Source organism: Camelus dromedarius, chromosome 1, assembly GCF_036321535.1.
Source record: "Camelus dromedarius isolate mCamDro1 chromosome 1, mCamDro1.pat, whole genome shotgun sequence".
Classification (NCBI taxonomy): Eukaryota; Metazoa; Chordata; class Mammalia; order Artiodactyla; family Camelidae; genus Camelus; species Camelus dromedarius.
In genome coordinates, this window is record NC_087436.1 from 21672582 (window position 1) to 21685501 (window position 12920).

The window sequence follows — 12920 nt, forward strand, 5'->3', positions numbered from 1 at the left end:
TGGGAGCAGCTCGGCCTCAGTCACCGAGCCACGACGTGGGGGTTGGCGGTAGGTGGCCGTGGCTGCGCTGAGCTGGAAGCCTCGCCAGGGTCCGGGTCTCCCCCACCAGACCTCAACACTAGCCGAGGGAGGCGGAGGAGTGGCAAGAGAGACGGGTCCCAGGGTGGTCGCAGGCAGAAGTCCGGGGAACCCGGGGCCATGGCCTCCCATTACCGGCCCCCGACCCCCGGGTCCGAGCCGGCGCTGCCAGTGGCCCGGGCCTGGGGCGCCTTCTCCCGCGGGTTCAAACCCTGTGGTTTCCCGGGCCCCGGCCGCAGCGTGACGGTCCCGGGTCACCTCTCATCAGCGCTCCGCATTGGTGCTCCCAGCAGCCTAGCCTGAGGATCGTCTCCGCAGGCAGAGGGGCCCGTTAGAGGGTCGGGGTACGGGGCGGCCGCACACAGAGCAAGCGTGTTGGGGGTCACTTCAGGTTGGGCGACAGGGGCACCAACTCCACTCCCTTAGTCACGGGAAGCGAGCTGCGCCAGTTGCGCGACTGTCGCTGCCGTCGCTGCCTCTATTCGGCCGCCGGTGACATTGGGAGGAGACTGCTGGGAACGAGCAGAGGAGGAGGAAGAGGAGCAAGGAGGGGCGGGGTGGAGGGGAGGGGGTGGGGAGAAAGTAGCGACCGTGCCAGGGGGCGTGTGAGCAGCCGGAGAGGCGGCGCGCCGCTGACAACTTCTCTGGGGCGCGCGCGGCGGGGCGGGGAGCGAGCGGGGAGCGCGGCGGGAGCCGGGAGCCGGGAGCCGGAGGGCGGCGCGGGAGCCTCGGGGAGCCGCCGCCCGCGCCCTGCGCCCCGCGCCCTGTGCCGCCGCCGCGCCGCCGGCTCGCTTCCTCCGGGTTCCCAGCCCCGGGTGCTAAGGCTCCGCTCTATAAATAGCAGGTTACAGCTCCCGCCCCGCGTGCACACGCTCACCCGCGAACGCCGGAAAGTCAGGCTAAAAGTGTCTGCTGCTGCCGCTGCCGCTGCCGCCCCCCACTCTGCCTCCGGGAGAGGTAATTACCCGCCAAGGCTCCGAGGGCTCTGGGGGGGGGGGTTTGTAGGGTGGGGTGGGGGGCGGTGGGGGAGGCGGGAGGCGGGAGGCGTTGGAGCGGGTCTGAGAGCGCGCGGGCACATCTTGGCGGGGGGTGCTTGTCTGTTTTGGCATCAAGTTTCTCAGTCTTGTAGCCCCGATAGCCCCTCGCGCCTAAGGGGTGTGGTGTGCTGCCTCTCCTCGGTGGCCGGGGTACCCCTGACACCCGGGGACCCTCTGGCCGCGCGCCCCTCGGTCAGGCCCGCGCTCGGGTCCACGTTCACCCTCACCTCCTCACACTGTCTGGGCCCCGGGTAACTGAACTCTGGCCTCACTGACCTTCCAAGGCGGCGCCCACCTGCGCGGTCCCTTTGGAGTGGCTGCGGTGGCCCCGGGGGGCTCGCTCTCATCCCCATCCCGGCCGCAAAGCTGCCGCCGATACCCGCCTCAGAAGTCTTCAACGCGGGGGGTGGGGGTGGGAGTGGGAGTAAGGGTGACTGATACTGGGGTCTCAGTTGCCTCGTTTTTAGATTTTTTCTGAAGAGCTCCTCTCCATGAGCACCCCCAATCCCACTCCCAGCAACTCATTCTGGAAAAGAAGCCGGGTACGTCTCCTCTTGGCCACCTAGCATCTCTTGTCCTACCCCGGAGAGGTCTCTCTAGAGGCGTTAGAAAGCGGGGGCTGTGGCTTGAGGGCGCAGTGGTGGTGGGGGTTGTTTGAAAACTGCGCTGCAAGGTCCGCAGCTCTCTGGCATCTCTGGTCAGGAGGGCCCAGGCCGGGGGTGTTAGGAGCCAGGGGCTGGTTCCTGAATGGACTTTCAGGCTTGTAGCTGGGACTGAGATCAGGATGCTGGAGCTCCACATACCTGTTTTTGCCTCTGAAATCTCCTGCCTTTTGGGTAGTGGTTTCTGCCCCGGCACAGTGGAGAGGCACCGGCAGTTCTGTCTGGGGACAAGAGGTATAAGGGTGAGGATGAGCATATTGATTAGATTGTTGTTGCTGCTGCCGCCGCTGCATAAAACTTACTGGAAAAACCCGGGAGGGTTTTCTATTACTCTTGTTTTAATGATGCGGATTCACTTTGCCTGTCTTCTCCACTTCCCCCCCGCCCCTCTCCGGAACTAGGTTTCCTCCCTCTTTCTGAGATGTGTTATTTAAGGTCATTACATTACATTTTGCATATCTCCTTCCTCTCGGTATGACAGAACTTGTTTGTGAAGGTGTGGCTCTATAAAATAAGTGAAAGCCTGGAAGACAGAGTGTAGATTTGTCTTCCCCTCAGGATGGGCACTAGGTAGCCTGTATATAGGTGTACGACTGCGCTTCAAAGTCCTTGCTTGCAACAGGAATTTTCTTAGTGGGTCCTGGACCAGCAGTAGTGGTTATTGGACAATGCTAAGACAGCATACAAGGTGGAAGGAATCACCAGCAGGGCAGCTGGCTAGTGCAAGAAGTTGAGTAAAAAGAGGACTGGGTAAGTGGGCACCGTCTCCCTTAATAGACCGAGAAATGCATTATCTTGTGTTCCTTTGCGATATATCCCAGTAAAGCACTGGTATGAAATCAAAGGAGATAATCGGTGGCTTTGTAATACATACGTACTTGGGCGCTGAATATTGAACCTCTTGGATTTGTAGTAATGTAAGTAACTACTGCAGTGCAATGCTTTTCAACGTATTTCTTTAAAATGTGATTTGGTACATTGTCCTTGAAAGGTTATGATATGTATATACGAAGAGTCAAGATCTCCCGTGTTGTTAGCAAACATATGTGCTGATTGAAATACTGTTCTTATTTTAAGAGAATATTCTCTTTGATTAGGCAGATCAGTATTTATTTGTGATAAATTAATGACCAGTTAGGTTGTATATCTTTTTAACTGTGTTTTGCTTTTGATCCTTTGATAAAGTATAAGAAAAACCAGGCAGACCAAGTTTAGAATTGTTCCTCTAGCTGTTTAAAGAAGCACATGGTCAAAGTTATAGGCAGAAAATACTTTTTAAATGTTAGGTTTGAGCTTCACTTTGGGGTTGCAAATTGACTGAATGACTTCATTTCTCATAAGTTTTTTGTCAAAATACTCATAGCATAGACTCATTAGTTAAATTTGATTTTAACATAATGATATTATATGTGAGCTGTGTGCACCAGAAAATCACTGAGCTGAGAGAAAAGACAGATATTTGTTCTAAATTGTGAAAATTGAAAGTAATTCATTTCCTTTCTGACACCAGGGAGTTTCTGCTAATAAAAATAATATAAATCCTCACATGGGTAACAGAGGTAACTTTCACTGCTTTGAGGCAAAACCCTAGGGGCAATTCTCCTAAAGACAAAGAAACAGGTGCAAACTGATCTCATATTTCTTAGCAATGGAGTGGATGTCAGCTGTCAGGTTTACCTGACATCTGAGAATACAAAGTTTAAAAATTATGAAATCATAATTAGTGAGTAAAATGCTTCCTGAATGTCTGTTACATTTTCTTATTTCAGAATGTGCAATTCCTAGCTGGTACTAATATTAGATATACAAATATCATAATTTTTGTAATCGGTGTGGAATAAATTCTTATCTTTCACAACCATGGGGATTCTAATAGACAGAAATGATCTGTTTTAAATAATCTCAGGTTAAATATTAATATTCACTTGAAAGTTGTATCTGTCTCTTCTGTATTCTGTACCTTAATTTTTCAACACTTGCTATCTGTCTTTCTAAAGTCTTAGGGAATCAGCTTCATAGCCATTTTGTTGCTACTTTGTTGTATTGAGTTAGAAATCCGTGATTATAGAGCTCCTTAGAACATACTCATAAATATACATGCTTTCATATTCAGGCTAAGAAATGAGGTTATTAGACAAGTAATCTCAGTTTAAACATTTATTTTTAGATAAATCCAAATGATGCTGCTGTAATTGCATTTTTGTGTGCAAGATGCACACAGCTTTTGTTTTTCACAACTTTAAATGCCGTATGTACCTAGACCCACATGAAGATATGAGGGAAAATGTAAGGAATCTTCAGAGTCTCAGGCATAATTGTCTTTTGAATCAAGATTTGCTCATTTACTTTAGATATCACTCCCTTGTAGATCAATAGGAGCTTTTAAAAATGCTTATGAAGTTTTATTATCATAACTATATTGTTTGTGTATCTGCCACTGCTGTGGGATTTTTCTTGTGTAAGGCGTAGTTGTAACCACTGTCTTGTTTCCTGGAAGTGTCTTGTTATAGTTGGTATGCCATAAGGCCAATGGAATATCAAGGAGCAACTTGACTTTTTTTTTTTTTTCCAATTGTCTTTGTACTCTTAGTGAACACTGATGGATGTAGCCCCAGCACAGAGTGAAGAGTTGGATTGCAGTATAATATGTGTTCTTAAATCATGGTTTCCAAACTGACTCTCTTACATTGCAATATTTTGAGTAAGTCTTGTCTTCTGCATTGGCAGCAGTACCAGCTAGGTGTCCTAATTGTGCGGTAGAGGCCTCAAAATAGCCCTTTGCAGAGCTACGTGAAATCGACTTGGCGGCGTTCTTTTGGTTAAGCTGATTAAAGGAAATAGTGAGAAGTTTTCTAGATCATGTGGCTTTGATCAGAGATTCCTTTGGGAATTATCTAAATTAATGATTTCAAGGGGATGGAGGCAACACTTCCCTTAAAGGAGAAATTCCTTTCTCCCTCCCTCCTCCTTCCCTCCTTCCTTCCTTCCTTCCTTCCTTCCTTCCTTCCTTCCTTCCTTCCTTCCTTCCTTCCTTCCCCTCCACTTGTCTATCATCTATGTTTCTATTTTTACCAGCCCTACTGGTTGTTAAGAGGAAGCAATGCAATAGGCCTAATACTGAAATTACTGAGCTCCGTTCTCCATTTCCCACATTTCCAGGGTTGGGGAAGTTTGTGAGATGTAGAGGCAGCCTTGAGACTCTGATTTTGAATTACTAGCATAACAACAACAATGAAAAATGTCTTTTAAGATCAGTATAAAATATAATTCTTTAAAATTTCCATATATGGCTTATTTTTAATATATCATTTGTTTGTACATTGTCAGTACTTTAAAAGGAGAAACGGAGATTTTTATGTTTCTCCAAAGGGAGCGTGATTTTTAAAAAGTTAAGCAACAGTGATTTAAAGGGAGTCCTCTGAGCATTCTTCACTGTAATAAACTTAACTGACAGAAATATGACTCTTTCGCCTTTCACCTTAGTTCTTAAAACAGATAGTTACAGTACATTAAGAGGACCAAACTGGGGACTACCCAGTGAAGTAAATAAGATGTACTTTCTTAACCCTGGCACAGTTCTCTATAGCAATTCTGTCTTTAATCCAGCCTGTCAAATGTTTCTCATTTCATTTCCTTGGGGCTTTGCTTTTCTAGCCAGAAGATCTGAGATGAGCTCCAGCAATTAGCACAATCAAATCACAAAAATCATTCACCACTGGGAAAAATAAAGCAGAACTAAAAACCAGTGACATCTTAGGTTGGAATTATAATGTGTAGATGAGCGTACATTATAACTATGTCCTTAAGAAAGTTTGAAAGTTTCAGTAGTGATTATTTAACATCCTATGAAGCCCTTTTGAACATCTTCTTATGCCAAACTTGCTAGATAACCACATATTCCACTTAGAGCATGGGCATATATCACGTTCATAATAGAATATGTTGCCTACTTGATGCACAGTATTAAAAAAATCACCCTTTAAAAGAATTTCATGTCTTCATTAACAAAACCCATAAGTTTTTATACTTACTAATCAGATCTTTTTTACCTAAATTTATGAGCCAGGGATGATTTTACGTTATGTGTAATTTCATTTCTTCCTACTAGCCTTATTCTCTTGAAGCAATTATGAGTAAATATGTTTCAGAGCTGTCTTTTTGGATAAATTTGCTTTAAAATAGGGCCTTTCCACATCCATTGTGCATTTGGAGTGGAGTGAAAGAGACATTGAACACTAGGTGGCAGTGTGCAATGCTCAGTCGCCTTGGGTCTTTTTGATTGCAGTATACTCAGTATCAAAGCTTCTCTTTAAACGGAATTTATGTATATCACGAACGAGTTAATGAAATTAAAATCAACAGGCAGCTAAATCTTAGCAGTCAGTATATTTAGAAGATCTATTGTTTGTAATGCTTTAAAGATTTGATTGTAATATTTAACATACTCTACTTTTATGTGGGGTCCGCTTATGTAAGGAATTGTTAGGAATTAATTGAATTAAACATGCCAGAATTCTGCTTATGACTAGGTAAGAGAAAGGGGAAGGGAAAATTAAGTGAACACGAGACAAAAAAAAACCCCATGTGGACATTTTAAAACAGACACTGTATTAACCATCTGCATTTTAATCCTTATCCTCTCATTACACAGGCTAAGCAGATTCTTTTTACTAGGAATTGAAGGCTATAATTGTTAATTTTTCTCTATCTTCCTGCCCTTGAGACAATATGAAAAAAAAAGTGCAAATTGTTTCACTGACACTTCAGCAGTTCCCTAATGTCCTCTGTAATAGTGATGGTCTGGCCACCACAGTGATCAAATTGGATTAGCCATGTAGCACTATAATTTACTTTATTGTGACAGCTGAAATTTATCTAAACCATTTCTTCTTGGTTAATCTGGATGTCAACATCCCGTTCTTTGGCTGAATGATTAAATTATGGGTCACAGCAGAATTAAAATTCATTCCATCATCCGTGCACCAGAAGGTGACCTATGCATTGTACAGTCACCTGACTGGAACCTCCTCAAGACCAATATGGTAGGCATTTCAAAAGTGTTCATTGTTGTGGGAATGGAAACCATGGAAAAATTAATCAACATAAATTGGCATAATTAAGAAATATACTTCTTTAAAAAAAAGCTTTTTACTACATGCACTTGTAAGCACAACAAAAAAATAATACAGTGAACTCTCTTCTTTCCATTAGCCAGCTTCAGTAATTGTCAAATCATAGCCATTCTTGTTTTACTCACAGTCCCACTCACTTTTCCCTTCCCTGGAGTTTTGGGAAGCAAATCCTAGAAATTATATCAAAGGAAATAGACTTGTGAAGAAGTTATTTACAGAAATAGGTATCATATGAAGGGGAATTTAAAAATAATTCCTAAAGTATAAACACTACATATTTCACTTAAAAAATTAGACGTCTTGATATTAGGTAAATTAAACACTTGAATGTATTTCTGGAAGATATGGAAGACTATATAAGGAACAGATTTCAGTTTAGGTTCTGTATTGTATTTTTTTTAAATCACCAAAAGTGTGCAGTAATGTTCCTTGAACATGGTAAGTAGTTCGTACATGCTTGAAAACGAATGACTGCATTAGGATTCTTAGATGAAAACAAAGGTTGACTGCACATCTTATCACCACAGTTCTCTGCTATAACATTTTACTTCTAAAGAGGCAGACACTGTGGATACAGCAGACCCTTGGCATTAAAGAATTTAGTTTGCATGAGTCCAGATTTTACCATCTGTCTTAAATTACTTAAATTACTTCCATGTAGTAATCTGTAATTTTGCTGAAGTGTAAATTTCAATCACACAGTCCTGGAAACTGGCCTTTCAGGGAGGGAGCCGAGCCAGCGGCCCGGCGGTCATACGTCCAGGTAATTTTATGCTCTAGGTGACATGGCTCTTCGCTTTCTGGAGCTAATTATCCCTGGTGGGCGTGTTTGAGAATTTGGCAATCTGAGAAATTGTTTGGTCCTTCCCTTCGAGAATGTCATGAATCTCCCAAAATATACCTTTTAGATTTTGTGTGGAGTTGAAATTGTAAAGGAATAGAATTTTTTCAGATTTCAAAAACTTGACAGTAACCATTATGTATAAATCTTTGTTACATTATGTGTCTAAGAGAAAATATAATTCCATGATAGAGAAAACAGGTAATTTGTATCTAAACGGTTTATGCCACACCATGTTTTTCATAGGCATAAATTATATAGGGAACAAAGCCCCTGTATAATTTTATTAATATGAGGCACATAATTTTTGACTTTTGTTTTTGAAATTTCCTATAATATTTTCTTTCCTGGGCTATGTTTTAAAGGCTGCCTCCCAATTTATTCATGCTGTTCATGCTCCCATTTCCCATTTTATATTTTGGGTGGGAGTGAAGAATGGAACATATTCAGAAAAGTGTAATGGGAAATAATTGAGCCAGTTGGTTTCTGGCTGATTTCTTTCTTTCTTCCTTTCTTTCTTTTTTTTTTTCCTACTCTCTCTTCTTTTTTTTTTTTCAGATTATAAATGTAATAAATCTTTATTGAAAAGAATTTGGCAAGTAATGAAAAGTCCAAAGAGACAGAAAAAAAAAAAAAAAAAACCCCAAGGACATATCCATAACATTCTATCATATTTCTTTGTAGGATTTCATGTGATTCATTTACACAAGTTGAGATTATAGTATGTGCATATGTGTGTGTGAAGACGAGTGTTCTGGTTTTTTTTTTCCACTTAGAATTCTGTTGTTCAATTCAGTTTAGAATTTGAGCACCTACTGTGTGCCAGGTGCTATGCTAAGCTCTATACTGGTTTACAGCAATAAATGAAAAAGAAAACCAGTTTTCCCACGCCTGTAAACACTTCTCTAACCATTTTTAAAAAATTACTACCTGATAGTTAGGCATACGAATCATTATTATTTGTTTAACCATCCTTGCAACTTAGTCTCTTACATTATTAGCATTTTTCCCCTTTAACATGCTGTGATGAATCTTTTCTGTGTGACCTCATTTTCTGATATTCCTTGTCTATCATTTTCGCTGTTTTCTGAGGAATGATTCCTTGCGGTAGGATAATGGACCTTATAAAACTCCTTATACATATTGCCAGACTGCTTTCCAGAAAAACTGTACCCATTTTCATTGCCCCTGGAAGTACATAAGTCCAGTCTCCACCCTCACCAGCACTGAGGGATGTTATTATTTTTAAAGCTTGTTAATTGGAATGAGGAAGAAGATTCTAGCAACATCAGCAGCAGTAACACTTAGCACCTCGCAGGCCATCCATCACCCAAGACCTTTATCTGTACTGTCTCCTTTAATCTTTGCAACAACCTTAAGAGGAGGACAAGATTGCCATCCCATTTGAAAGGTGATTTTTTTGAGAGGTTAATTGTCTTCGCCAAAGTCATACAACTGGTAAGTGGTAGAACTGAGTCTGGGGCCAAGATGGATTTTACTGTGAAGTTTAGGCTTTAAAGTACTGCATTCTTCCATTGTTGTTTGATTAAGTGAGGCTGAACGTGTTTGAAGTGCTTATTTTCATTTGTGCTTTATTTTTAATATTACTTCATATTTTTAGCCAATATTTTTAATATTACTTCATATTTTTGCATATCAGGACCCTTGGTTTTCTTTTCATCGATTTTAGTGTCCTTTATGATACTGTCCTGTTTTCATTTATGTTATCTCTATTGTTTCTCTTTCTTATTTTTTTTAGCATATGAATGATGAAAATGTATGGGTAGTTAAGTTGAATGTCATATTTCTTCCTTTTTTTTTTTTTGCTTAGACAATACTTTCTCATTTATAAAACAGATTAAACTTTACCTAAATTATTCTTCCTTTAAAACAATTTGGATCTAATTCTTTAATGATTTTTTTTTTATCACTAGCCCACTCAACATTGTTTTGGTATATGGTGTGAGGTAAACATTAAATTGATTTCCCTCCTAAAAATAACATTTTTCTGCAGCAGTTTTTGAATAATCCATCCATTTCCCACTTAATTTGTGATTCTATCACATCGTATCATATATTATCTAATTCTAGAGGTACACACACACACACACATACTCCCACATAGTGGGTTTCTGCTTCTGGTATACCTACTTGATTCTTGTGTTCTGTCAGTGTTCTTTAATTAATATCACACAGGTTTAAATGTTATTTGCTTAATACCTGATAGTGTTAATACTTTCTTCTTGCTGATTTTTCTGTGTTTGTGTGTAGCTTTTAAGACATTCTCACTGATATTTCTTCCAGACTCATTTTAGAATAATTTGATAAAGCTGCCCCAAAATATGTTTAGATAAAGTTGAGTGTATTCATGGAATTGAGGAGAACTGGCAACTTTATGAGATTTAATCCTATAGTACAGAAACTTGGTGTGTCTCTCAGTAAAGTTTTGATTTGGGGGATTTTTCGTGCTAGATGTAAAGGCCTCTGTTGGGCATCAGTCATTTTGTCTAAATATTTTCCTTCTTCATGAGTCACTCTTCAGACTGACCAGGAGTCAGGCAGCATGCCCTGTGCACCATGGGCCTAGCTTTGCTCATCCAAGTTCACATATTTGGTCTAGTGGCATCTAATTGCTCAGGAAAGGAAGGGGCACATGAGGCTTGACAGCTTCTCTTTCCCATGACTGGGCTACAACTTTGCTCTAAATAAATATTTATTTTTCATTATTTTACTTAAATTAGCCAAAGAAGATACATTCAGTATAAATATTTAAAACATCAAAATGTAAATATTAATAGTTCTACTTCTACAGCTCACCAAGGAGGTATCATAAAATTATCCAAAAATGTATAATATTTTGTATATCAAAAAACAAACGAACAATGCATCAAAGATTGCTCAGTTTGCTATTTGGTTTCCAGGTGTCAAATCTGGTTAAAGTACCTCTACAGCCGTCAGTTTTACAGTGGCGTGACAGGGTTGGGTAACTAGCCGGAAGCTATGGCTTATTTATTCAGGTCTGAACATCAGTTACAGAGATGTTTTTAAAAAGTGAATATCCAGAAAGGTTTTCATACACACAGTTTGCATATGTCTTTTTAAAATGCTATAAAGCTATTATACTCCAGCTGTCTTCCATTGACCCTGGTATGTGAGACAATGTGCTTATTGGAATCATGCAGAAGAGAAGGCCTTGCTTTTATTAGCGTGAGTCCTCCAGGTTTGCTTGAAGCTGAGATTTTTTTTAGTCTCAGACTTAAGGACCCCACATTTGCTGTTGCCCTGTCTCAGGAAGCTGCAAATAGACAAGGAGGAAAAGTATTCCACACCTCCAATTCCAGTTATATTATTTTCAGTGGAAGTTCTTCTGTGTCATGGGATGGCATATGTAAGTTATATTTGAGTTACTAGCATCAGGCTGTGGTAAGAACCACTTTTATCTCCCTCCCTTGAAACTGTAAGGGCTTCCCCATAGATAGGTCTGCAAGTCAGATTCCAGCAACATCCACTTTCCATTTCATCGGCTAGATGATTGAGCTCAGCAACAGATGAAAACAAGTGAAAAACCGATCATTTGCTTCTGTTAACATTTTCTGGTTCCCATGCTTAGGTTTATATATTTCTTTTTAGTTGAAGGCTTGAAGCAACAATGCACTAGCAGTGATGAAAATCCTTTCAAAGCCTCAGGAGAGTATTTCTCCCACTAGTTTAAATTTTCCTGTCAGAGTTTCTCAGGTAATATGATACTGAGAAAGAGTGTGTGAGAGAGAAAAAGATAGACCAGGGTGAACAGTGCAGAGCAAAGACATTGCAGTGGGGTTGTGAATCACACGACATTTAACTTGGGATTCTAACTCACACAGACCTGTATCTCCATCATGTTTTCTGCTTCTAGCACATAAACATTAATATAATAAAAAAAGGTAAAAATGCACTGAAAAATATTGTTTTAGTTCAAGAAGGTACCTCTAGTGTTGAGACAGGAGGGAAGGGGCAGGGCACAGCCTTTAAAAGAATGAATAGCCATTGAGAATGGGACATAACCTGGTTAGTACCAACTTGGCCAAAGATGGTGGAAGAGTAGACTTCCAGTAGAGCTTGCACCTCATTATAGGCTTATTGTAATATATTATCTGACACACCCACATGTGTGATGACACTTCCCAGGATGACCATAAAAGGCCAAAAAGTGAGTGGGGCCCAATTCCTGGAAATCTCTGCCCCTTCTCCAAAACAGTTGGAATATCCTCCCACTTGTTAGCATATGAAATTACATGGCCCATTAAAAGCTAACCACCCCCGTACCTGGTGGCCAGTCTTACTTTCCTAGATGGCCTCATGCTCTGGGGCTGCCTCTCTTGCCTTTGGGATGGCCCTCGCTGTGTCTATGGAGTCTGTAGATCCCTGGACAAACTCACTTTCACTGTGCTGTGCCTCCCTCTTGAATTCTTTCCTGCGCAAGATAAGAACCTGTTCTCCAGTAACAGTTGAACTATGTCCGTGCTCCATTTTAGGATGTCCAACGTTTTGATTAGCTCAGGGCTAATGGGTTTCAGTGCTGAAACCTGATGAAATCTGAACAGATGGGCTGGTTGGTCACCCTGTCTCCACAAACCCATTTGAATAATATAGAGAGAGTAATAGGTAGAAGTTTTCAAATAACCGATTGTACTTAGTAGAAAGGAGAGACCGTTTTTGGTACATGAAAGTGTTCCTTGAATGCTCAACGAATAATAATCACCCCAGAGATGTTACAGAATCGGGACCCAGGTTGTTCTTTGCTGGCAGAAATTGGGTATTTTTAATTTATGTACTTGTACTTATTTATTCATAATTTATTCCCTGCATGCTTCTGAAAATGATTTGAGATGGTTTACAGTTAAACTGCATATAAAGATACTGAGTTTTTACAGCAGTTCAATACTAATGTAAAAGATACATTTTGGAGCTTGGCTAAAAGTACGCTGCCTTAAAAACTAAATTTGATAATACAAATACTAACCAGTATGAGATCTGAGGTGCTCTAAGTACAAACACGTATTGGGACATTTAAAATCACTACCCAAATCCCATGATTTTGGACAAAACTGTAGCCATGATTTGAACCATAATTTGATGTTAGAAGGTTCCCACCAGATGGCCTGGGTGAGCTGTTGTGGGAGGGCCCAGT

The 12920-nt window shown here is 41.2% G+C and overlaps 1 protein-coding gene across 9 annotated transcripts in view; it reads left to right on the forward strand.

The window, feature by feature from the left end:
• Positions 1-842: 842 nt before the first annotated feature.
• INPP4B (inositol polyphosphate-4-phosphatase type II B) overlaps positions 843-12920 on the forward strand; it is a 661544-nt gene continuing 649466 nt past the window's right edge. For 2 of the 9 annotated variants that reach the window (XM_064493318.1, XM_064493311.1), the window contains exon 1: positions 844-1035. The gene's annotated coding sequence lies outside the window, so the exon portion shown is untranslated. Of the gene's footprint in view, positions 1036-12920 lie in introns of all 9 variants that reach the window. The other 7 variants (XM_064493472.1, XM_064493438.1, XM_064493334.1 and 4 more) reach the window with 6 other exon arrangements.